The sequence below is a fragment of the Plecotus auritus genome (genome assembly GCF_963455305.1).
Source record: "Plecotus auritus genome assembly, chromosome: 4".
Classification (NCBI taxonomy): domain Eukaryota; kingdom Metazoa; phylum Chordata; class Mammalia; order Chiroptera; family Vespertilionidae; genus Plecotus; species Plecotus auritus.
In genome coordinates this window covers 92,185,558-92,212,164 of record NC_137775.1, presented here as the reverse complement: position 1 = coordinate 92,212,164, position 26,607 = coordinate 92,185,558, and the positions used below count along the sequence as shown (strand labels likewise).

General features: G+C 55.9%; 1 protein-coding gene across 2 annotated transcripts in view; it reads right to left on the bottom strand.

Moving 5' to 3' along the window:
- Positions 1–25,421, bottom strand: part of TFEB (transcription factor EB) — a 47,443-nt gene extending 22,022 nt beyond the window's left edge. Inside the window, exon 1 of one of the 2 annotated variants that reach the window (XM_080664497.1) lies at positions 25,166–25,421. The gene's annotated coding sequence lies outside the window, so the exon portion shown is untranslated. Of the gene's footprint in view, positions 1–13,084; positions 13,210–25,165 lie in introns of those variants that run through there. The other variant, XM_080664498.1, reaches the window with a different exon arrangement.
- Positions 25,422–26,607: the final 1,186 nt, after the last annotated feature.

Sequence of the window (26,607 nt, the reverse complement as noted above, 5' to 3'; positions counted from 1 at the left end):
CCACACCGAAGGCCTTAGTAACTCCACTTCCTGCTCTTAACTCTTCCCAAGTCTTTGCCCCAAAAGGCAAGATCTAGGAGAGGGAGCAGTCAAGAGGGAAGAGGCCCATCTCCAAGAAGCAGGTACCAGGTAGAGCCTTCTCCAGGGACAAAGAAGGGTGCCCTTGAATAAGCTGCCCTCCATTATCTGTGAATTGCACCTTTTCCACATAGAGACACAGAGAGAGAGCGCCAGAAGGTTCAGCACTGATGGACTCCCAGGTGGCCGGTGGCAGCCACAGAGCTAGTGGCCCCAGGAAAGGAAGAGGCGGAGGCAGTGAGAGGAAGGAAAAGGAAGTCGGGAAAACCACAGCAGTCACAGTCTAGATACTAGAGCTGGGAGGAGGCTTGGTGGCTCTAGGCTATGTGCTTCCCAGCATGTCTGCCCCAGTTCTAGGAGAGTACAGGCCCCTTGCCTGGGACAGGGCCTGGAAAGGGCCGCCGGTGTTGGCACAGGGTAAGGACATTCACGCTGGGACCCTTTCCTCCACTGTGAATGCATGGAGGGATCCTGACAGCTTCCTCTTTTTCTCTGTGGCACCTGGCACATAGTGGGAACTCCTTAAGAATCTGTGAGCACGGTGAATGTGGTGATGGGCACCAGTAGGAAGGGCCTGTCCAGGGCAGCTGGGGAGGAGGTGGCAGCTCCACAGGCACCGAGAGAGGGAGCTGTGGGGAAAGGGCTTGACAAGAGCCACATTCCAAGGGACCAGCCAGACCACCAGGCCTGGTCCAGTGAGTGCAGCAGAGGCTGTCAGGGCCCCAGCCACACCCCCTGAGTGCAATCAACCAGCCCACCTGAGCCTTCCAGTGCCAGCGCCTGCATCTGTGCCAGAGCCAGTGGAGGCAGCACCCTGAGCCAACAGCAAGGGGAGCAAGTGAATAAACATCCCGTTCCCTCCCTCCACCCACTGTGAGAACGCTAAAGCTCGGTCCACAGAGGTCCCCAAGGAGACTGGGCCGCAGGTGCCCGCAGCAGCCACTGCTCCTAACACACATTTGATTGGCTTCCTTCCATCCCCGGTCTCACTGATCTACCCCACGATCGGTGCTTCCAGGGATCACCGCCCAAGTAAGCGGCCTGTACTCACGCCCTTGTCTTAACCACTGTGGCCTGAGGAGACGGCTCTGATCTGATGAGCAGCTAACTCTCATACTTAACAAGAAAGGCAAATAAAGGGGCAGAGTAAGATAGGGCTGCCATCCTGTGGAGAAGCAGGTGTAAGAGCCCAGTCGCTGGAGGAGACTGCTGAAGCTGCCAAGGGTGTACCCAGGAGCCTCCCACCTGTGGGAGGTAAGACGGAGAGAAGAAACAAGGGTGTGCCAGGGTTGCAAGTTATGTGATGAAGAAGCCTCCATTCCAGGGGTGGCAATGCCAATAAGACTAGAAGCCCAGCATTGCCTTCCACCCTAGGCTGCATCTAGAATAGAACTATAGAACGCCAGCATTCCAGAACCTTAGCCTATGTTCATTCAGTTCCACGCTCAGAACTGGGCAATGGGGACACCAAGGGAGGCCATTTGATTCCACACCAAGTGCATGTGTTTTCATGCAGGTACAGCTGCTTACTGTCTGCATGACCTTCAGCAACTTAACTTCACAGGTTCCCAGTATCCTCCCAGTAATGTCCATCTTGAAGAGCTTCTGTAAGGATTAAATGTAAAACATCCAAAATAGGTGCTCAAATATTTGATGGCTACATGGATGAAGGCATGGATATAATAGATGCGTGAGTGAATATAATGTGTGAATGGATGGACGCATGCATGGATTAATGAATGGATGCATGGATGGATGCATGGATGCATGGGTAGATGGATGAATAGATGGGTGGATGGATGGATGCATGCATGGATAATGGATAAATGCATGGATGGATAGATATTTGAAAGGAGACCAAAGAGAGCAGTAGTTGTCTGCACAGAGTCTGATTTCCATCTGGTTAAATATCCCTTTCTGCTAAATTTAATAACAAAATAATCAAAGCCCATCACTCTAATTTATCTGTTAGATAAATCTATATCTCCATTTATCAGGTTGACAGATGCAAAGTAAGATCCTCCTAATGAGCCTTAGCGACATTATTGGGGGAGGGCTGTTCCCTGAAGGGTTAGGGCTGTCAGAACAGAAGGCATCCTCCTGGCTCAGCCACCATCACACCCATTCCCACCACGCGGTCCCACCATGTCCGTATCCCTTTCCCCTCAAGTCCAACTCGACCCAACCCCTTCCCCAGGGAAGGTGGGCCAGGGACCAGGGAGCGGAAGGGGAAGCCAAACAAAAGCAGGGCAGGGGGCACTGGCCAGGTTGGCTGAGCAGAGGAAGCCAAGAACAGAGTATGGCATGTGGGATGGGGTGAGCAGGGATCAGAGAGAAGAGACTGAAGAGCAGAGAAGGATCTATTGTCTTGGGAGAAACAGAGACAGAAAACAGCCCTGAGAAAACAAAGGAGCAGAAGTGAAATGGACTGAGCAGCAAACAAATGCCCTTCCCTGCTCTATCGCCCCCAGTGCCCCCCACTGTCCACCAGATAAAGTCCAAACTCCCTAGTCAGGCCTTCAAGGCATCCAGGCCCCCCCACCCCTTCCCTAAACAAGTCTTGAGCTCAGCCTGGGGGCCTCCTCACTCCCTCTCCCCAATACAACCTGGGCCTCCAGATGCCTCATCCCCCTTCCACTGTCCAATCCCCACTCATCTCTGGAAGCCCCTGGGCATGCCCACTGCTGTGGCCTTGGACAAAGATGTGTTGACTGGTGGTGGGAGTGACATAAGTGGAGAAAGATGAGCCCAAGCAGAGGGGGAAGGAGGTGAGGCTCCAGGCTGGGGTGAGAGGGGGCCTGGCCTCTGTGTCCCCTTCCAGCTGTCCCCATGCCCCACCTGTCCCCATGGCCCAGCCATGGCATTGCACAATCTGTGGTCACTGCAGAGCCCTGTCCATTTGCTAAGAGCGCTGAAGGGACACTGAAGGAGGGAACGAGGTTTCGTGTCTAGAACAGAGGAGATGGGCGGGTGGGCCAAGGGAAAGAGAAGCGTTCATCTCTGCCCATTCCCCGCGGGTCAGAGTTCATGGCGTGGATAAGTTGAGCACAGAAAGTGAGAAACGGGGCAGACCCCATAAGAGTTGTGTTGGAGCACCCTCTGCCATGGCCTGAGCACGTGGGTGTGAGGCAGAGATGGACCCTCAGAGCCTGGAGCTGGGCTGCCCCTCGGCAGGCTCCCCGGCCTCCGAAGCCCCTCCAGGCTGGGAAACCTGAGGAGATGGGCAGCTCAGGACGGACTCTCACAATAGAAACCAGAGTCTTAGCACCCCTCCTGCAGGGAGGTCTCGGTTGGGGAAGAGGCCTTCCTTGCCAGCCTGTGGAGCACAGGAAAAGGGGGTGAGGGCCCAGGCCCCTGCCCTGGTCACACCTCAGCTCTACATTCCTGTGCCCCCTAAAGAGCATGGGGGATATACAGTGTGGGTGGAGCAAGGAAACTGAGGCACAGAGCTGCCCTCCAGCTTGGAGACTTGCTTTGCCTGCCCAGCCATCAGCATCATCCTTGAAAATGACCCACCATGCTTCACACAGCACATGGGGACTTATACTTTCTAGAAAGTGGCCTGTCTTGGTCCCTGAAGTTGGGCGGCCTTTTCCTGAGCCCTGACCTGGAGGCCGGGTGCGCGGCAGGTGAGTGGTAGGGCGCAGACTCCGGCCCACTGCTGCCCCAGCTCCGCCATTTGCTGGCCGTGACCTCGGGCAGACCCCTGAAGCTTGAGTGCTGCTTCCTCGCATGAAGGGATCACACCCCCTGCTCTTGCAGCTCACAGTCATGAGAGAAACAAGTCTATTCCTCTGGCCCCTCAGGTATCCGAATGGTCCCTCCACGCAGGATGCTCACAGCCTAACGACCAACCCTCCTGCTTCCTCCTCACCAGGGCCCAATGGCTCCCGGCCCTGGCAAGGGGTGCTAAGGAGCTGACGGAGCCACTGCTGCTGATAGAGCTGGTGCCAGGCCCATTGTGGGCACAGGGCCCCAGGCATACAATGGGGCTGTGTGTGCACCCAGCGCTACCCTGGAGCAGAGCTGGGCAGGCTGGCATCTGGGGTCAGGCCAAGAATTCATTTCCCTGGAGAGGGCCTTCCCACCCCCTCCCAGGCTGCACAGCCTCATGGGGGGTACAGAGCAGGCACCATCCCCCTCCCCCAGCGAGCCCAGGCAGCGGAATGAGGACATGCCCACAGTGGGCACTGGGGAATAGGACTCCTGAGTCCCGCTGCTGGACTGGGCTGCTCACTTGGGAGGTGTTTGGGACCCATTATGTAACTGGGGCCCTGGCCTTCCCTGCAGGCAAACGGAAGATGAGCTCTGTGGAGCTGGGACAGTGTGCAAGAAAAGCGTGCTGAGACCCCTCCCCAGACTGAGGGCCTCCCTCCTAATTCTGCACTCCCCCGCTTGCTGGGGCCCTGGGCTCAGCACCAGGCCCGGGTGCTCTGGGAGAGGCGCCGTCTCACTCCCCAGGGGAATGAGTCACCCATCGGCTGCAGCCAGGATGGCAGGTTGATGGTGGCAGGTGGAGCCTCTGTCCCGCTCCCCCCTGCAGGTCTCCTGGAACTAGAAAACCACTGGGTGGCGATGGTGCTGACCACGCAGTCCAGCCGGGGCGCAGGCCACTTCCCCTGGGGCAGGGCATCACCTAATGCCAGGAGGCGGGAGCCTGAAGACCTCCTGCCCCCGCACTGACCCACGCTGCAGGCCTGGGCCAGCCCCCAGAATGCCCCTGAGAGGGGTATCAGACTGCAGGCCACGGCACCACTTACCCTCCGTGAGAAACTGGGTCTGAGGCAAGGGAGCAGCACAGGCCGCTGGGGGGCGGCGGGGGGGCGGGGCGCGGAGGCCTGCCACCCTATACCTCGGGCTGTGGCCAAATGCGGAGATGTGCTCCTTTGCGTGAATCACTTTCCATTCTCCTCAGAGCCTGGGACGAGGGGCAAGGGGATAACTGCCTCCCTCCCTCACCGGCCTGAGTCACCCCCCACTCCACACCCAGTCACAGTGACTGGGACACAAATATGTGCCCCTTCGGCTGCCGCCCACACTCCCTGAAGGTCACACACGAAAGTCACAGTGTGGCCCCAGCCCAGTGGACACAGTTGGATGCTCACCCTTCCCCTCACACCCACAGACCTCCTCCTCCCCCGCGGGGCCACAGCCCAGCCATCACATCCTGGGGGCCCCAAAGAGCCCCAGGCTACCACTGCTACAGGCCAACCTACTGCCTGGGACAGGGACAGGGAGAGGACCTTCCCCACCAGGCCCACAGAGCCTGTGTGTGTGTGTGTGTGTGTGTGTGTGTGTGTGTGTGTGTGTGTGTGAGAGAGAGAGAGAGAGAGAGAGAGAGAGAGAGAGAGAGAGAGAGAGAGACACCTGCCCTGAGAACAGAGGCTGTACGAGCCAGAGGAACCTCCTGATGCTGAGCCTATTGCCCTCATTTTAACGATGAACAAACTGGGGAAGGGTCTTGTTCAGGTTTCTGAGCAAGGCTGAGCCTGGACCCAGGGCTGGGCTGGCTTAAGGCTCACCAAACAAAGCAGGGGACGGGGAAGGCAGGGTGAGGGGAAGATGGAAGAGGAAGGCGGAAGGAGTAGGGGAAGATTTGCCCCATACCTGAGGGCTGCTGTTCTGGATGCTGTGCTGGTACCATGTCATTCATTCATTTCAAACATTTCTTGAGCACCTACTGTGTGCCAGCACTATAGATCTCTAGGCCAAGTTCCCCCAGCTCCCTCTCCCGCCCCAACTCCCAGGGCAATGGCATCCCATCCTCACACGGGAAAGGGAAATGACAAAAAGGTCTCATGGACTTGTTGTGCACACAGCGATGATCCACCAGCATCGGAAGCTTTGTTTCCCACAATAACTCTATGACCTACATATTATCATCTTGTAGGCAAAGACATGGATATTCACAAAAATTAAGCGACTCGCCCAATCTGTAAAGGGCAAAGCCCACATTCCCACCTTGTGTGCTCCTGCCCCCCACCCTCCCTGCAGCCTTGCAGAACTCGCCCCTATGACCCCTGGCTGGGACCACTCCCTCTGAGCCCCATCCCAGGCCTCCTACCCAACTCACTCCAGCAGCACAGCACATACAGAGTTTCTCATTAGTAACAGTAAGAATAAAAATAATAGAAGTCCCACCGCCTCCCTATTATATAGCACTTACGATTTAGGTACTTCATATATTATCATTTACTTAATTCTCACAACACTATATTCCCATTACTCCCATCCTCATATCACAGATGAGGAAACTGAGGCACAGAGAGGTTGATAATTTGTCCAAGGTCACACAGCTTAGAGGTAGCAAAGCCACGATTCGACCCCTGGCAGTCTGGCCTGTGTCTGTTGCTCCTCCTTCGGTGGTGCCTGTAACACGTGCCCTAGTGTGGCCTGCCTCTCTCCTCTGAGGCCCCCTCAGCAGGGGTCAGAGGCCAACTGGAAGCCAGGAGGGAAAAGCCGACCTGATGAGCACCTCCAGCTCATGCTCTGTGGCTGGCTGGTAACACCCATCCCCCCCTCCCCCGCAAGGAGCTGGAGCCAGAATGGTGAGGTGAGGAGAGCAAGCAATGCACAGGTACAAATGGGGCGCCCACTGCGTGCCCAGCTTCAAGTTGTGGCAGGTGCAGAAAGTGCAAGTCTCTGTCCTTACTCTCCTGCCAGGGGCTCCAGTCCCTCACAGGGCCCAAAGGGGTCGCCCGCCACCCCCACCCCCTCCGGTACTGGCTGCACCAGATGTTGGCAACACTTAGAAACAGGGCTAAAAATAGATTCTATAATGAGTCAGTGCTAAGAATAAATCAGGCAAAGAGCCCTCCTGGAGAGGACACACTCCACCAGGGAGGTACCGCCCCTCCCACCTCCTCGCCCAGCCTGGCCTTCCACTCGGAGACCCCCACTGTCAGCAGAGGGCCTGGGGTACTACACCCCAACTGCCCTATAGACAGAGCATGGCCAGCCCCCTACAAGAAAGGTGGGGGTCAAAGGTGCAGCAGCTGGAGAAGACGCCTGCTCCTGGCGGAGCGGACTGCAGCACTGGGACCCCGGGTTTCCTGCCCAGCTCCCCTCATGTCTCACCTGGGAAATGGGTCCTTAGAGTCAGCCACACTGGCCCACTTCACAGGTGATGGGGAGACGGAGCCCGGAGAGGAATAGCAATATACTAAAGGGCAGACATGAAATGTGGGCATGCATCAGAACTTAGAACCATGCCAGGCCCCACAGCCTGGCGTCTCTCTGATTTCCCCCATGTTCTTCTCTCTTCACCCCCAGAAATGACAAGAATTGTTAGGCCCATCCGTAGGTGTCTGTACATGAACTGAACATTAACAGCACATTCCCGTACGGTGTCAAGTGAGCCTCTCAATAACTCCAGATGATAGACGAGAGGATGAGTTTCATTCCACAGTGGAAGGGCCTGGACTCAGAAAACGGGATTACTTGCTAGGGCCCTGCAGCTGGGACGAAGCCTTATTGCCAGTCATCAGCCAGGAAAGTAGTTCAGGAGCCCATACGCTGGGCATGGCCCATCTTCCCAGCAATGCCAGGGGGAACACACGACACCCTCTAAGGCTGCTGAGAGCCGGAGGGAGGGGCCAGAAAAGGGAGACGCGCCTTCCGGAAGGAAACAGCACCACATATAACATTTCTCTGAGGTGAACGGAGGAAGAAGGGTCAGGAGGGGTGTCCTGAGCAGATCTGACCATGGATTCAAGGAGCCGTGGGGTCTAGTCCCAGCTCTGTTCAAGATCTAGGAAATCATTCCCTAGGCCTGTTTCTCCATCTAAAAATGGGGCTTTGAGCACCAGGCCTTTGAGAGATCCTGGGTTAGAGCATGACCATATATTGGGGGTAATTAGTGTAACAAAGGCTCTGACAAGAGCCCAGCTGGTGTGGCTCAGTGGTTGAGTGTTGACCTATGAAGCAGGAAGTCATGGTTTAATTCCCTGTCAGGGCACATGCCCTGGTTGCAGGCTCGATCCCCAGTAGGGGGCATGCAGGAGACAAACAATCAATAATTCTCTCTCATTGATGTTACTATCTCTCTCTCCCTCTTCCTTCCTCTCTGAAATCAATAAAAATATTTTTTTTTAATTTTAAATAAAAAATAAAAGGCTCTGACAAGTCCTACAGCAGAGAAACACATTTTGGGTGTTTTTTAAAAAGACTTTTTATTGATTTTTTTTTAAGAGAGAGCAAGAGGTAAAGAGAGAGAGACATCAATAAACATCGATTGTCTGCCTCCTGCAAGCCCCCTACCAGGGAGGGAGCCTGCAACCTGGGCATGTGCCCTGACCAGGAATTGAGCCTGCAACCTTTTTGGTGCATAGGACAACATCCAACGAACTGAGCCACACTGGGCAGGGCCATTTTTGTGTTTTTTAACTCACACTCTGCCATACCTACTTGACCACCAAACCCTTCCACAGAACACATCTTGGGAAACCCCAAAGTAAATCTGGGGTCACCAACTGAAACACCAGTGGGGGCCACAGGAAACATGAAAGCTTGGAGCAGGCCCAAACAAGATGCATCAAGACCTTGCAGATAGCTACAAGCCCTAAAAAAATGCCTGGCAGCTACTGGGGTCTGGAGAATCTAGCGCTTCTGTACTAGGAAGGCCTCCCTCAAGACCCGCCCAGGGTTTCAGTCCCATCTGATCAGCAGCAATCCTATGGAAGGGGCAGGGAAGGGGCCAGCACCCTGTGGAGACTGGGACCCCAAGAGAACAGAAAACTGGCCCCGGGTCACACAGCAGGTGACTCTGCAGGCAGGAGAGGTGGTGAAGCGGGTCGCACTTACTGCGCCCTGATTATTCACTAAGCACTTTATCTCTATTACCCCATGCAATGCTCCCAACAGCCCTTTGAGGAAGGCTCTGCTGTCATCTCCATGTCACAGAACAATAAGTTAACAGCAAGACGTAGTCACTTTTCCAAGGTCACGTGGCTAGGACGTGGTACAGCTCAGATTTCAACCCTGGCAGCTCAAACCCACAACTGGTGTCCTCGGCCCAGCTCTGCCACTCACTAGCTAGGTAGCCATGGGGGAGAGACATAACCATCCCTGGCCTCAGTTTCCTAATCTATAAAACGGGATAATAAAAAGGCCTGTGCATTAGGTTACTGTGAAGATTAAATTTACAAATACACAAAGTGCTCGGCACGTGCCGGGCACACGGGAGATGCTCAATTGTGTGACCTTCAGTAAACGCCACACTCACGCCTGAGCCTCTGGGCTCTGGACTCCTCAAGCTAGAAGCACCCACGGCTTCCTGGAAATTGGCCCCTGCCAATCAGTCCCAGGGCACTGCCCCTCCAGCTGGCAACATGGACCTCCACGCTGGGGCTCCTAAGATACCCCATGTAGGTGGGGATGCAGGAAGTTGGGGTTCCCAGACCTATGCCAAACCTGGGTCTCATCCTCTGAGGCCCCTAACAGGCCACTTCCCACACAGAGCTGGGGATATCCCCAGCTCAGCCTGGGTCACAGGCCTCTCCCCACTCTTGCCCCACGGCCCCAGGTCACGGGGTGGGAGGCAGGGGGCTCTCCAGCCAGACAGCTGATGTCCTCATGACCTTCCCCAGCCCTCCTCGCCTTAGAGGACAGCAACCCAGCCGGCGCGCTTCACACTTCCCTCAGCCAGCTCATCCATGTGAGGTCACAAGATGAGCAGCACCACCCACGAGGCCGGCTGCTCAGGGGTCAATAAGCCCACTCTACAGATAAAGAAACTGAGGCCTTGATTTGCCCTGGGTGGGGATCTAAGTAGTAGGAAGGCTTCTGTCTCCTGGACCAGGGCTCAGGGCTGATCCAGGTCCCAGGCCAGACTCACCAGAGCCAGCTGGGGCAGCAGAGGGAAGGAGACAGTTCAAGATACTCCTGGGGCCAAGGCGAGGGGAAGAAATGGTTATGTAGTGGGCCCAGGGTCTCACTCAGTCACTGAGGATCCTGCAAGTATTGGGGGTGGGGGGGAACTTTAGTAACCCTGAGTCCTCCTCCTCCCCACTCCACCCCAGCCAGAGGATTTGGGCATAGCCCTTGCCCAGTACCCTGAGATGACCCCTGCCCACCCCTCTGTTCGAGCTAGCATGGTCACCTCTGCCCAAGCCTGGCCCTGCAGCCCTCCACTGACAGGGAGCCCTACCACCCCAGGTGGCTCTCTAGCTCCCGACCCAAGCCAACCGTTCACCCCAGGCATTGTCTCCTGTCACTATCCCCACCTAATGCATGTCATCACCCAGAAAGCACCCCCCAACCACCTCACCCTCTGCCTCTGCTGACCCCCGCCAGGCCCGCTCACCTACACACACCTTGCCCAGAATTGGGTCGGCCTCCCCAGCCTGGCCCATGGCATGTGGCGCTGGGTCCTGCACAGGAGGGAGATAATCTCTAAGGCACTGGCCCCAAATATTTTTATCATGACTCACAGGAAAATATTTTTATTTGACCCCCCTACACACACACACACACACACAGCATGCATACACATGAAACATGAAACAAAAATGTTACACAAAACCCTTAGCAGTACTGTGCAATACACTTGGATGTTTTTATTCTTTTTCATTAAAAATAATGTTCATTGAGACCAGATTACGGTCCAATTAGTAGCCCTGATCCACAGTTTAAATAACGACTCTCCAGGGATATCTGTGTGGCCCAAACTTGCCACCAGGCACATGACCCGCTACAACAGGTACCTGATAAAGACATCCAGTTACGGGACATGTACTCCAGGCCAGACCTGCGCTAAGCATCTTACTGTGGTGTCTCATTTCATCTCCACCGTGACTGGAGGAGGGAGTGCTGCTATATCCCCTATTTTACATGTGAGGAAACTGAGGCCCAAGGTCACACAGTAAATGGCTCAGGCAGAATTCAAAGCCAGGTCTGGCTGAATCTGGAACCATATTCATCCCCCAGCACCACACTGCCCGCCAGCTGGTCTCCAGCCCTCTCTCAAGTCCACACACTGGCAGGAAGCTTGCCCCAAGGAAGTCCGCTCCAACTCGCAAAAGCCATTCCTAGAGCAGGGGTGGAGAGCCTTTTTCTTCAAAGGGACATTTGGATATTCATAAAGTCATTCGAGAGCCATACGAAATGATCAACTTAAACACTAGCCTGCTATATTTGGTCAAAAATTAACTCACCCCTAATGCCTTGGCAAGGTCAGACCAAATGATTTTGCGGGCCTCATACAGCCCAAGGGCTGGACGTTCCCCTACCCTATAGTAACTTAAGTCTCTGTGTTAGTTGATGACTTGATTGGAGATGGACCAGAGCCCATGGGCTGTGAGGCCAGCCCTCACACCCCTCACAGCAGACTCTGCTCCTCCTCCACACCCACCTCCAGCTGAACATAGAGGAGCTGGGATGCGGGCAGGGGTCCACCTAAGGGCTAAGGACCATCCTGTGGCTCCTTCTCATTGATATCACTGCCCTGGAGCAAGCCATTCAACCCCTTTGTGGTCTCACATCCTCCTCTATGAGGTGGGGATGGTAACAGCCCGCCTTACAGGGTGACTGTGAGGGAGGGGCTGATACAAGCCAAGCATTTGGCACACACCTGACATGGAGTATGGCCTGGGAAATGTGAGCTCTTATCATCCCCAGTTCTAACTCAAATTCCACCATCAAAATAATCACCATGCGCATTATTCACAATGGCCAGGAGATGGAAGCAACCCCAGTACCCATCAATAGGCCAGTGGGTACACATACACAGTGGAATATCACTCAGCCATAAAAAGGAATGAAACCTTACCATTGGTGACAGCATGGATGGACCTGGAGGGTATTAGCTAAGTGAAATAGCCAGTCAGAGAAAAACAAATGCCACTGATTTCACTTATATGTGGGATCGAATGAACAAAATAAAGGAACAAACAAAACAGAAACAAACTCAGCTATAGAGAACAGACGGAAGGTTGTCAGAGGGGAGAGTGGTTGGAGGACTGGGTGGAAAAGGTTAAGGGATTGAGAAGTGCAAATTGGTAGTTACAGAACAGTCACAGGATGTATTATAAAGGACAGCATAGGGAATATGGCCAATTGCATTGTCATAACTACATATGTGCCAGGTGGGTACTGGAATTATTGGGGGGACCTCTCTGTAAAGATGTGATTGTCTAACCATTATGCTGTACACCTGAAACCAATAAAAATAATACTGAATGTAAACTGTAATAGAAAAATAAAATAAAAAAATAAATCATCGCCATGAACCCTGGGCGGGCTTTTTGCTGTTTGCACACAAACATGCTCATATACCAGTAAAATGTTAACCTGTGCAGGGCGCTTCCTCCCTGGAGCCAGGCGCTGCTCATAGCATGAATTCACTCTGTTAATCCTCACAATGAACCCACATGGTGGGCGCTGTAATTGTCATCTCTGTTTTACAGAAGAGGAAACTGAGGCTCCGAGAAGCTAAGTAACTTTCCAGGATCATGTAGCTGCTAAGTGGCAGGGCCAGGACTGGAACCCAGGCAGGCTGGCACTGCACGCCCAGGCCAGGTGCTCCCAGCCCCTACTCCCAACCTGGTGTAAGCGGGTATTTCCTGTGGCCTGGCCAGCATCGCACTAAGCACATCATGCCCACTTCCTTCTCAGAGCCCCAAAACAAGCCTGGGAAAGAGGAGAGGAGGCAGGGAGAGCTCAGACTGCTCTCCAGCCAGACAGCTGGTGTCCTCAAGACCTCTCCCAGCCCTCCTAGCCTCACAGACCACAACACCAATCCACCCCGGGTTGCCCGGCTCCTCAGAGGTGGGGCTGGCAGCCAGCAGCTCTGACTCCTGATTTCACTTGGTTCCCACCATCCCGGGCTCAGGGAAGCCCTGTCTTCTCTCCCCTGAACCTGGGCAGGGGCCCCTGCCATGGGCCACCTACTTCCCCAGTCCTGACCCTGCTCAAAAGGTATCCCCATAGCAGCACAGCCTGTGAGCCTCACCCCCACTCACCCACCTCCCCAAAGACACAACACACAAACACCCACGCACCCTCATACCTGGGAGAGGGTGGCCCCTGGAAGGAGGCCCCCTGGATCGCTCAGCTCCTCAGGGAGCCCGAGCCCAGGGCCCCGGCCCTGCTCTGGTGCCAGCCCCGTTTCCTCATTTCCCCCAGCGCTGTTTCTCACCCAGCCCCCTGCACCTCAGTCTCAGAGGAAGTTGCACAATCCCCTGGGAGCTGCAAATGTGGCCAAGGATTACTCACAGCGCCCTCCCGGAAGGCCTCTCTCACCCACAAGTCTACCCAACGCACAGGGACTCCCAGCTCCAATCTCACCCACCTGGGTCTCCAGGCATGGGCAGTGCCCCTGCCTCCTCCCAGCCTGAGCCTGTGACAGCCACTCCCATCCACACAGGACTCACAGGCCCCAGGCCACACTGCCCCTGGACCAAGATGGGGAGACACACTCCTGGCCAGGGCGGCTCAGTTGGTTGGAGCGTTGTCCTGTGCACCAAAGGGTCATGGTTCGATTCCTGGTCAGGGGTGCCAGTCACAGAGCTGTTATCAGTCATCTGCACCTCAGGCTGGCTGGGTTTCTCAGCCCTTTTGTGAGAGGATGTTTCAGGAAGGGATGGCGTAGTAGAAGGGAGACTGGGCAGGTCCCAGCCCCGGAGAAAGCAGGAGAGGCCACTGAGGTGAGGTGAACCCCAGGACGGGAGGTCAGAGAGACCCAAGCTTTGACTCAACCCTGGACCCCACTCTGGGATAGCAAATTCTCGAAGGGCACGGGAGGGTGAGGAGGAGCCCGCCCAGGGTGTGCTCCCACCCCTCACTGACTTGCAGTGTGGCCTCAGATAAGGAGGATGATAAGCACCTCTTATCTTTATCACCCACTCAGCCTTGGACTCCCACCCAGCCCAGGACAAAGTCAGAAATGGTTTTGCCTGGGCCCCAGGGCTCCCCAGAGAGCCCCTTATTTCTGCAGCCCTCATCAAAAGGCTGGGGCCTCAGGGCAGCTCCTCCACAGCCCTTTGAGGCCTGGAGTAGCAGGAACCAGGATGGAGGCTCACTGTGGTCACCTGACGCCTCCAGCCCAGTGGACATGGAGCACAGTCAAGGGCGTGGGCCGGGCTGGAGAGCCCTCCCCCTGGAAATAAGAGCTGCAGGCCCCTTCGCAGGGATGCTTCCCCAAATGCCAGCACAGCCACCCTCTCCTCAACCCTGCCAACAGCCCCACGAAGGGCAGAGGGCAGCAACCCTTGCCACTCTTATTCCCAGATGGGGAGACGGAGGCTCAAAGCATTTAGTGACTTCCCTGAGGCCGAGCAGCAAGTTCATGACAAATCTGTTTCCTGGCTCTGTTCCCAGATCAGAGTTTCTCAACCTCCACACAACTGACACTTAGGACCAGATAATTCTTTTTTTAAAATATATTTTTACTGATTTCAGAGAGGAAGGGAGAGGGAGAGAGAGAGAAACATCAATGATGAGAGAGAATCATTAATCAGCTGCCTCCTACACGCCCCACACTGGGGATCGAGCCAGCAACCCGGGCATGTGCCCTGACCAGGAATTGAACTGTGACCTCCTGGTTGATAGGTCAACACTCAACCACTGAGCCATCTCGGCTGGGTTAGATAATTCTTTGTTGGGGGGTTGTCCTTAGCATTTTAGGACATTGAGCAGCATCCCTGGCCTCTCACTAGATGCCAGTAGCTTTCTCTTGAGTCATGACAACCAAAAATGTCAACAGACATTGCTAAATGTCCCCTGGGAGGCAAAGTCTCCCTTGGTTGAGAACTACTGCCCTAGAAGGCCCCAAAAGACAAGCACCTGCCAATTCGAAATTGAAGGATAGCTGCTGGGACAGAGCCTCCCTCCTCCTCTGCCAGGTGTACCAGCGGGAGGGCCTGAAAGTGCTGCTGGGTGCTCGGTGGACTCAGCACCCTCTGGGCAGAGGCTGCCCCATTGGCAGGCACTGCCACTTGGGGGTCTCCTCCCAAGACCACCCTCCCACCCTTAACTTAGAAATCAGCCCCCTCCCTGGCATTCAATATTATAATTGTCTTTAGACTATTGTGATCTATAGTCCTCTGAGTAAAAATGTTGGAGCAGCACCAATATACTGTATGCTTCTTTCCTTATAACTTGCTTATAAATACCAATGCATGAATATATCATGTATGTCAGCAAACACACACAAAAATGGTTCTATAAGAAAGAAGAGCAGGGAGCCCTGGCTGGTGTGGCTCAGGTGGTTGAGTGTTGTCCCCTGCACCAAAATGTCGCTGGTTCCATTCCCGATCAGGGCACATGCCCAGGTTGTGGGCTCAATCCCTGGTCGGGTGCCTGCAGGAGGCAGCCAATCAATGTTTCTCGCTCACATTGATGTTTCTCTCTCTCCCTTCCTCTCAAAAATCAATAAAACCATATTTCGTTAAAAAGGAAGAAAAAGGAAATGTAAGTTACACCCATGTTAAGGCGCTGTTACACACTCACCAGCATGACAGACATTAAATAGTCTGCCAGTAGCAACTGTTGGCATGGATACAGAGCAACAGAAACCCTTGGGTAGTGTGCACAGTCACTTCACACGATATCTACTGAAGCGGCAGGATGCACTGCATAGCCTGTGCCCTAAGAATTTCATTCTGGCTTATCTGTACTCTGGGGACATGCAGGCACCAATACACTAGGAAGCACATAAAAGTGCTCTGACAGTATCACCCATAGTAGCCAACAAAGGAAAGCAACCCAGATGCCCACCAGTAGTAGATGGATATAAGCATGGTAGCAAGTTCATCCAGTGGAATACTAGACAGCAATGAAAATGAACGCACCATAGCTACACACAACATGGGTGAACCTCACAAATGGACGGCTGAGTTGAAAAACATGACATCAAAGCACATGTTCAGTGTTGTTCCAGCTGCTTTAAATTCAAAATCAGGCAAAACTAAACTGTTGCTAAAGGGTACAGACCTAAGTGATTAGGTGATGAGGAGAAGCAAGAAAGTGATTATTAGGGAGGTTGGAATAATGGTAACCTCCTGGGGGGGTGGAGGTTATGACCGAGGTGGGCACACAAACTGGTGGTGGTTACCTGGATGTTCACTTTTATAATTATTCTATACCAGAGGCCCGGTGCACAAAATTCATGCACTGGGAAGGGGGTGTCCTTCAGCCCAGCCTGCACCCTCTTCAATCTGGGACCCCTCAGGGGATGTCTGACTGCCAGTTTAGGCCCAATCCCACAATCCGGGACTGCTGGCTCCCAACCACTCGCCTGCCTGCCTGCCTGCCTGATTGCCCCTAACCGCTTCTGCCTGCCATCCTGATCACCCCCTAACCACTCCCCTGCCAGCCTGATTGACACCTTACTACTCCCCTGACTGCCTGGTCGCCCCCAACTGTCCTCCCCTGCTGGCCTGGTCGCCCCCAACTGCCCTCCTTTGCTGGCCTACTTGCCCCTAACTGCCCTCCCCTGCTGGTCTGATTGCCCACAACTGTCTTCCCCTGCTGGCCATCTTGTGGCAGCCATCTTGTGACCACACCCCATGTGTGACGGTCAATTTGCATATTATCTCTTTATTATATAGGATAGTATATATTAAAGCTTTTTTCACCAAGTGTGATATATTTCATAACAAAAAGGGGGAGAAAGGAATAAGATAGAAATAGAAGTTACATTTTCTCCTCACACCTGGCTTTGAAAACCACTGTAATTAGGCCAAGCACACTAGATGAGAACCGGCAGTCAGTCACAGGTCTGGAGGACGCAGTGACACACAGGGCAGTCTGTGTTGGGCTCCCCCGTGGGCCCAGGCTCCTGGCTGCCCCTCAGCCATAGGTGCTGGGCACACCAACCCCTTTCATCTCCCACCCTCCCCAGAGCATTCCAGCCACCACACACCCCTAGCTGCCCAAGGGCAGGGAGCTGCATCAGGCTGGGCACCCCCACCTCTTACCCTGCCTTGGGCCATTCCTCCTACCCCTCAGGGGCTCCCGTGGGCAGGCACTGAGGGAGCAGGGTGAGCCTCAGACACCCTCTGAACACACCAAAGGGAGCAATGAAAATTGGGAGGGGGCAGGAAAAAGAAATGAAGAATATGGAGAGAGGGGGCCAGAGAGCAGGAAAGACCCATGGTCCAGGTGCGGTGGAACTAGATGGAGGTCAGAGGGGCTGGGGGGAGGAAAAGGCGAGGAGGCGCTGAGGTGGGGAACACGTAGGTGCAGTGCCCCTGGGTCCAGGCCCAAGTCTGGAGCTCCAAAGGGGCCTGAGCTGCTTCCAAGTGGCAGGGCTTCCAAGGGCCCAGGGCTTCCAAGTGGCAGATGGGTGGCTCAGGGGCCTCCCTGCGGCCTTCCTCCCCTCATACTCAGCTGCCTCTAGCCCTCCTGGAAGAAGGATCTGTCCAGGAGGGAAGCACCCAGGTCTGTAGAGGGACCCAGGTGAGAGGACCCGGGGGAGGCAGAGCTGCCCAGAGGGTAGAAAGGGCTGAGCCAAGGTCACTGTGCCGGCACAACCCTTTTGTGAAAACTCTCCAGACCAAGGAAGAATGCTCTTTAGAGTGAAGGGTCGGGTGTGGACACATCTACCGTGACTTAGGACGTCATTCCGTCCTTACATCTCTCTGCCTGTCTGTCCTCCCTGGCTACTGACATTCCCGCTATCTGTCCGCTTTGAGGAGGAGCCATGCCCTTGTTCCCATCACCTGCTGGGCCAGCCCAGGAAGTGCTCGGTTCATGCCTGATGACCCCAAAGGTGACCAAGGCCATGGGGTGCTGGCGTGGTGCCCACGCTCCCTGGGCCTCGGTCTCCTCTAGACAATGCAAGGGCAGCACTGGCTGGCTTCTAAGGCCCTGGCCCCGCAGCCCCATCCGCCCGCAGCAAAGCCAGCCAGTGCCACACTGGCAGGGGCAGCTGAGAGCGCACCTGGCTAGAGCCAGGAGGGAGACACGACGCAGCAGCGGGTGGACAGTATAGGGTGTCACTTGGCACCCCTCAGGGACTGTGGGGGGCTGAGGCAGGTGTTTTCCCAAACCAATTATAAACACGGCAGAGGACAGGCCGTGACTTCCCTTGGCAAACAGGAGAAAACAAACCGAGCTCCACCCCACTGCCCCACTGGTAGAACTGGGGGGCGGGGGGGGGGGGTACACCCTCTACGGGGAGAGACAGCCTGAGCCCCACCAGAGCCAGGCTGGACCCGGATCACAGCAGGGAGGCAGGCTGCTCCTGATCGAGCTGTGCAGCCCGAGTCTGATGGTGAAGCTGATACCCAGCCCGCTCGCAGGGCAGAGGCCCGGGGTACAGCCTCTACAGTGTCCTCGCTTCTGGGCCCACGGTGGGGGCTCAAAGCACGCTCCCTCCCCTCCCTCCACAAAGACTACTGAGCATGCACTACGTGCCTCGCTCTCTTCTGGGCACTGGGGCTACTGCACTGAACAGAACAGCCAGAGCCTGTGCTCACGCCAAGCTCATCCTGCCTCGCCCTGCAGGGCTAAGAGGCGGGCCACCACCTCTTCTCCCCACCAGGCTGTGTCCCAGCTCCCCAGCTTCTAAGGAAGAATCAACACCACCAGCCTAGGGCAGGCCGGAACCACCCGACTATCTGTTGTCCTAGAGGCCCGGGACCCCCTACAGGGGTCCTCAAACTTTTTAAACAGGGGGCCAGTTCACTGTCTCTCAGACTGTCGGAGGGCCGGACTATAGTTTAAAAAAAACAACTATGAACAAATTCCTATGCGCACTGCGGGCCCAGGACGAGTCGGCTGCTAAGCAGGACAGGCAGCGGCACCCGGCGGGCCAGATAAATGTCCTCGGCGGGCCGCATGTGGCCCGCAGGCCGCAGTTTGAGGACCCCTGCCTAGAAGGTGATGGAGACACCCTACCTCGAGCACTGACACCCCCCATGCCCCGCCCTCCCAACATCTCCAGTCCGGGTGAGGAAAGGAGAAGAGAACAGCTGCTTTTTGTGCATTTTAGCATTTTTATTATTAACAAGGCATACAAGTCAGTGATCCAATACCTGCCCTCCACGGGGTAGGAAAGTGAAACAACGTGGTGGGTCTTTCTACAGCCTCAACAAAGTGGGGGGCTCGGACACCCCCCCCCCCCCAGTCCAGTAATGCTGCTCTGGCTCCAGGCACTTCTGCAGGAGCTTCAGAGCCATCCCAGGTTCTGAGAGGACCTGGGGGAGCCCTCTCAGGGCTAGTGCATCCTTCATTGTCCACCTCATCCCGCCTGACCAAACAGCAAGCATTTCCTGAGCACCTGTCCCAGAGGAGGTTGCCAAGACCACAAGGCTGGCCAGTGGTCAGTGCAACAGGAGGCAGGGCAAAGAGCCAGGCTGGGGAAGGGAGGTCCGACTACGCCGAGGACTCGGAGGTCCACAAGGAAACCCAGAGTGGTCCCTGCCCCTGGGGACCTGGCATCAAAAAGGAGACGGGCCTAAGAGGCCCAAAGCAATCAGAGACCCAGGAGACAGCTCTTGCCTAGGTAGCTGCAAAGCCGTAGGTTCTGAAATGTGGTCTGGGGACCAGTCGCATCAGCACCCCCTGAGAACTTGTCAGAAATGCAAACCCCAGACCTATGAATCCCAGACCTGCTCATCAGAAACCCTGCTGTGGGGCCCAGAAAGCTATGTTCTAACCATTCCTCCAGGTGGTTCCGATGCCCACTCAAATGTGAGAACCACTGTCTTAGAGAAAGGGCATCAGAATCGTTTGGGGGGTTTAAAAAAACACATTCATGCCTCCCCCAAGACTCGGAAGCAATGTATTTTTTTAATATATATTTATTGATTTCAGAGAGGAAGGGAGAGAGAGAGAGAGAGCGAAACATCAACGATGAGAATCATTGATTGGCTGCCTTCTGCACACCCCTTACTGGGAATGGAGGCCACAACCTGGGCATGTGCCCTTGACCGGAATTGAACCCGGGACCCTTCAGGCTGCAGGCTGATGCTCTACCCACTGAGCCAAACCAGCTAGGGCAGCAATGGTATTTTTTAAGACCTCCCAGGCGATCCTAATATCCAGCCAGGGCCGAAGTCGGATAGCACAGTCCCCTGAGTCTCCTGGGAAGGTGTGCCTTGATGGACAGGATTTAGATAGGGAGGGAGCAGGAGACAGGGTGCCAGGAGAGGGAACTGGCATGAACAAGGACTGAGTGAAGGGACCATGGGTTTCTGGAGAGTCTGTTGGGATTCCTGGATTAGTCCTCATGGCACCACATTTTACTCTGGGACCTCTGCTGTGTGGATCAGAGCCAACAAGGAGGCCTGCCCCGGGGGAAGCTGGACAGGGGTGGGACAGCCAGACCCCATTTCTCCTTCTCCTTATGCCCACCCTGAAGAGCCAGAAGAAAAGACTGATAATGAGTCTGCCTCTTGCCTCCACCCCTCTGAGCTGCCCTCTGCTCTTATCCACTGCCTCGCCACCCCACAGCAGAGCACTTGCTATGGGCACAGTAAGTCCCGGACCCTGCTCTATCACTGGGATTGTAGCTCCGCCTCCCATGACACTGCAGCCAAGGGGACCGGTGTCTCTGGTGCAGAGTGGAGAAGGGGCAGGCAGCAGCAGCACAGGGGAGAGCCACGTGTCAGGAGTAGAAGTAAGCAACCAGGCCAGATGCCATCAAGGAATCCAAGGGACAGGCAGGATAGGGATGGTGGAGATGTTGCAGGCATTGCCAAGTCCCCTGTGCTATCCTGTTCAATGGGAGACCAGGTGGGGTGTGGTGCTACAGGGGGTAGTGGAGGCTGTGGCCATGGAGTCTGCAAAGCAGTGTCAGGCATTTCATTTGTAGATGTTAAACACACAGGGGACTGTTTGCAACCCATAGGTCCTTGTTTCTTCCCTAGAGCTCTCTATGCCTCTCTTTCCTCACTTGAAAATGAAAAAGAAAGAAAGAAGTTACAAGAGATAATGATAACTAACATTTTGTTGTTGCTGCTGTTAATCCCCAACTGAGGATATTTTTCCCATTCATTTTTAGAGAGAGTAGAAGAGAGGAAGGGAAGGGAGGAGAGAAACATCGACGTGAGAGAAACACATCCATCAGTTGTCTCCCACACATGCCCCATCCGGGGCTGGGGATCAATCCTGCAACCCAAGTATGTGCCCTTGACCAAGAATCAAACCTGCGACCCTTCAGTCCAAGGGCCAGTGCTCTAACCACTTAGCTACCGGCCAGGGCAATCATAGCTAACATGTTTTGAGCATGGCACTATTCTGACTCCTGTACATGCAGTGAGCATGAACATAGCCCTCACTACAGCACTATTAGGTAGGAGCTACTGTAACCCTCATTTTTTAGGTGAGGAAATGGAAGCACAGCGGGGTTAAGCAGCTTGCCCAGCGCCTCACAGCTAGGAAGTGGCAGAACTGGGATTCCAAGCCAGGAAGCCCGGCCCCAGAGCCGGTGCTCTCAACGACCCCCCACCTAGGTTACCCTTAGCCCGGTGCTCGTTACGTGGGAGCTATGGCTATGTCCCAAGGAAAGCTGGCTGGTCACTCCACCAGACCGGTCTCTGGCTAGTGGATGCCGCAGTTCCCCTCGTCCCTCTTTCAGCAGTGCCTCTCCTGTTCTGGTTCTATGCTAGGGGCCTGTAGGAGGTTCGCATTACAGGGGATCCCACAGATGGTTTAGGCTCACAGATATGGAAACCGAGACTGGGAGGAGCAGGGGCCTGCCCCAGCCACACAGCCGGTCAGAGGCAGGTTCGGTCTCCCGTGCTCTCATGACTTTCGCTGCTGTCTCATTCTCACCCAATAGTACCCACAGCCTTTTCTCCTATCTGATTAAGCAAGTGCCCACTGAGCTCAGGCTTCACTGTACAGCGCCGTCTCCTACGTCTGTGGTTTCCAAGGAGACCCAGGAAGCCTTGAGTGAACTCAGGGGAGCCAAGAAAGTTCTCGGCAGGGGTCCTTTGATCGCCTGTGACAGCAGCTTGGAGAAGCGGCCACGAGACAGGTGTGGTCCTGGGGCAGGGCCCTCATCAACTTCCCGCTCATGCTCAGAGCAGGAAACCCGGATGGGAAAAAGAAGGTTCCAGACCACCACACCCCCACCCCTTAAGAGAGAACTCCAGGAAACCCTGAAGTGGTCTTTAGGGATTGGTAACCCGGGTTCTGGAGTCATTTGGGCCTTGGTTAGAGTCCCTACTGCTTCTAGGCTGTGTAACTTCAGGCAACTTACCTAGCTTTTCTGAGTCGGTATAATGAAAATCATAATTCCTACTTCATTCTAAAGAATAAATACACAAAAAATGTTGGCAACTAATGTTTACAACTAAGTTTTATTTATAATATTGTCCTATTATAGCATAAGAGAATGGATGAAGATTCTATTAATATAATGTGTTACTATTAGTCTCGCAAACATGCATGTGCACAATTCATCTATACATACATATTAGATACCCATACTTCATAATCACACACAAACTCCCATCAATTACATTGCATACTGGCACCCAGAGCAACACCACGAACCCACCATGTACCAGGCACAACTCCTCTTGAATGCTCACAACAGCCCATGAGGTGTGTGCATTTTTATCTCTTTTCAGGTGAGGACACACACATTACACACATTAACACTGCATCCTGGGATATGGACACTTCTCAGCTCAATTTCCACAGTCATCTACAGGGCAGCCCCAGGCTGGGCCCCAAGTGCTCACTGCCCTCCATCCACAGGACAAAGGCCCAACCTGGCTTTCATGCCAGCTGTGGTTGGGGAAACCCCTGCTGCCAGCAGAAACCAAGTTGACTTTGAAAAGGAAGAGACAGAAGCCAGGGGTGGCGGGGCCACTCCCTGTGGGGGCAGGTGCTAAGTAACTCTATAAACTCTGGCTAATGATACAATTACAGCCATAAACAGAGCTCCAGGGGGGATCAGGGCCAGAAGCCAGACCCTCAAAGGGCAGCCAGGCCCGAGGGGTAGAGGCCCCTCCTACCTACTTTCCAGCAGAGACTAAAAGGGGGTCCTGACTGACAATGGGGATGGGCACTGGGTATCTCCACTATTCCAGGACCCACAGGGGCTCCTGCCTGCCCTGGCCCAGCCCCTGCCCACCTCTGACTGTCACTGGCCATCAGCCCTCAGAAGCCAGCTGGCTCTCTCCGGATTCAGTGCTCACCTGAGGAGATATTCCCTGCCCCAAACCCTGCACCCATTCCACGGGACCTAGAACCAGGAGACCTGGGTCCCCATTTGGCTGTACCTCACTGAGCTAAGACAAGAGAGAGCTGCCACTGCAACAGGCCTTGCACACTGTAGGCAACGCTGGCTCCCCTCCGCCAGAACAGCCACTTCAAACAGCCCTTCATTTGCACTCTGGCTCCGCCCCTGTCCCAGCAGCCAGGAGGCAGGCAGAGAGAGAGCGGCCAAGTCAAATGCTGTTTTTCCCACAGCTGGGGAAACTGAGGCACATACAAGCATACCAGCAGACTACCAGGCCCTTCCCCGTCCAGTGCCTCTACAGACGCCTTTAATGATCGCTGCAGACTTCCCCAGACTGTGATCTCCCTGAGGGCAGGCCAGGAGCCGGCTCCCAGTGGCACAGAGAAGGCCTCGAGGGAACAGGCCAAGGAGCCAGGAGCTGCCTTCGGATCTGCGCACAGGCCTGGCCGCGCTAGAGGAAACCAGGTGGAATCTTGGCCAGGGCAAGTGCAAGGGCCTGAGTCCACATCCCAGAGATGCCACGGGGGCCTGCACCAACCTTGACCTCCTCCCGGCTCCACTAAGCACCCCCTCACTGAGGACGGGGGGCGTGGAGGCTGGGCGGTAATTAACCACGCTTCCCCCGCGAACGAACGCGAAACCAAAGCACTGCGCCCGAGTTTAGTCCAGATACTGCAGCGCAGAACCGCCGCAGAACAGACAGGCGAGAAGACCACGGCGGAGTGGCCGGGCGATCCCGCCAGCGCTCCGTGGTGAGGGGCTGGCAGGGAGCCGGAAGGGGAGCCCTGGGCAGCGCGGGCGCCCGCCCTCTCCCTGGGCGCGAGGCTGGGGTGCGCCAGGCGGCTGCGGCGCGAACCTGCTCTCGCAACCCGAAGCAGCTCGGGGCAGCCGTGCGTGAAGCCAGAACCCGGCGGGGAGGGGGCCGAGGGGCGGGACCGAGCTGGCACCAGCCCGCTCCCTTCCTGGAGGCGAGCGCACGCACCGGGCCGAATAGCTGTCCGGAATAAGGGGGGTGGGGCGGGTAGTGAGCGCTGACCTGGGGGGCGGGACAGCCTGGGGTGGGGTGGCGCGGACACCGGGAATACGGGGAAGGGGGAGTGTTTTCCGGGATTCGGGACCGAGACGGAGGGGGGGGCGGTACTCGGGGCACGGGCAGATAGTTGGGAGCTCCCGGGAAAACAGAAAGGAGGGGTGCGCTGAGGTCTGGGGTTGGGGTTCCCTAAGGTCGTGGAATAATGCAAGGGGGAGAAAAAGACTGCGCTCAGGGATGCCGGGGGACTCGAGCTGGGGCGGCTTCTTCAAGAGACAGAGCGGGAGGAAGGGACAGAAAGGGAGGGAGGGATGGTACTTCCACCCGCCCCCTTCCCCCCCCCCCGCCCCACACCCTCGACAACCCAGCCCGGGGGCGGGGCGCCGCTTGGCCCTCCCACTCCCCCAGACCATCCCGGCCGGGCCTGGCCGGGCCGGACTCGGCCCGCGCACACCTCCCCTACCTCCGGCGCCCTCCCCCGCACCACCCGCCCCCATCGCGTCCGGGGAAGAAGAAGCGGGCGCAGGGCCTACACGTCCCTCAAACTTCTTGCAAGTTCACTCCCACGCCTCCCGCCCCTTCAGGCTCCCAGATCCCGGGCTGCGAAGGCCCGTGCCCGCCCCGGCCCCTCCCGCCTGGTTACATAAGGTCGCAGAGAAGCCGCCCCCGGCCCGGGCCTGAAGGGAGGGGCCGCGCGGGTTCTCGGGATCGGCGGCAGTGCCGCTTGGGCCATGTGCCGGGTGTCCGGGGCTGGACGGACAGCGGGGCCGGCGGCGGCGCGGCGCACACGGTCTCGCTCACCGTTCCAGCCCGCACCCCCACCCACCCACCTGTCCCCGGACCCACCGATGGGGGTGGGGGTTCTGAGCCGGGGGTTCCGGGCCCTCCGCGCACCCCTGGCCCCCGGCCCCGCTCACCTAGCTCTGAAGGTCAATCCGTCCGCCGCCCGCTTCCCGGGCTCCGGCAACTTGTCCCAAGTTCAGGTGTCCGGTCCGAAAGCTACGCCTGCCGCCCCCTCCCGAGTTCCTTCGGCTTGGCGCCACCAGGGAAGCCCGCCCCGTCCGCCCTTCCCGCTGCCGTCGGCGCCGCCGCCGCTCCCTACGTCTAGCCCGCGGCCGCCGCCTCCGCTGTCACCGAGCCCCGCGCCCGGTGCCCCAGCTCCCGCTGTCACTCCGCACCCACTTCCCTCGGCGCCCGGCAGAGGGCAGCACCCGCCCCCGCGGCCCCGCCCCGCCCCGCTCCGCCCCCCGCTGGCCCGCCGCGGCGCCCGCTGGGAAACGTAGTCTTCGTTTCGGCTCAACTAGGCACGCCGGGGTTTGTAGTCCGCTCTTTGGGCCCAAGACTGTAGACAGGGACTTGGCGTTTAACCTGGAACCTTTTATCCACTTAGTTTCTTCCCCTTTTGCAAGTTTTCTTTCTCTTCTCAGTCAGTGATGTCCCAAACCGGAGCGCACTACTATACACCCTGTGGCCTGTCTCACCCCACGGAAAGGCACAGACAGGCTGTCTTTCTCAAGAGTCTAGGAAAGACGTAGGGTTCCAGGCGGTGTGCTGTTGCCATAGGAACGCTTCAGTGGCAGCCTGAGTTTGCCACCTGATTTGCGCTTTTACACCTGCTTCTGGACATAAGTGGCAAGGTTGGGGTCAGCCTTGTGAAGGACAGGATGAAAGAAGTGTGACCGTGGAATGGAGCCCACCTTCCCTCCCATTATCAGTTTTGCATTTATAGCCTGCCCCTCCTCCCAACCTAGGTCTCATCAGTTCGAGCTTTCTGGTACCCACCCCCCCACCCCACCACTATCAAAATCAGAAATGTTCTGATCTTTCATGTCACTTTTCCCTGTTGGAAGTTACAGGGTGCTGAGCCATCATTCTCTGCTTTCCCCTCTCCTTCCCCATCCTCCACCCCTCCCCCTTTCCCTCCTCCACCTCCTGCCTCTGGGTCTTGCTAGGTGATTCCTAGGGAGGATAGGAATGAATCTAGAGGGACAAGTTGGTTAGAGTCCATGTGATTTAAGTAGCTCTCCCTCTTGTGCACGGTTGAGGACCAGCCCTTCTTCAAATACAGGTCCTGGGTGAAAATATTATCAGCTTAACTCAGCTCAGACCTTCAGAAGCGCTCCTGGAAATAGGTTCTGGTGGCATTAGCCTCCTCCCTAGAGGACCCATGACTGTTACAAGTGCACGTAGGCATCCTGGGTATCTGGCAAGCCTCAGGAAGCTCCTAGCGCACACTTGATCCCAGATAAGGAAATGGATTTAGATTTGTTGGACCCCTGGCCGCACTGCTAGTGGACATACCTGTGGACATAGGGGGTGAGTAATTCTGGTGGTTATTTGGTTAGTTAGATCAGCAGAG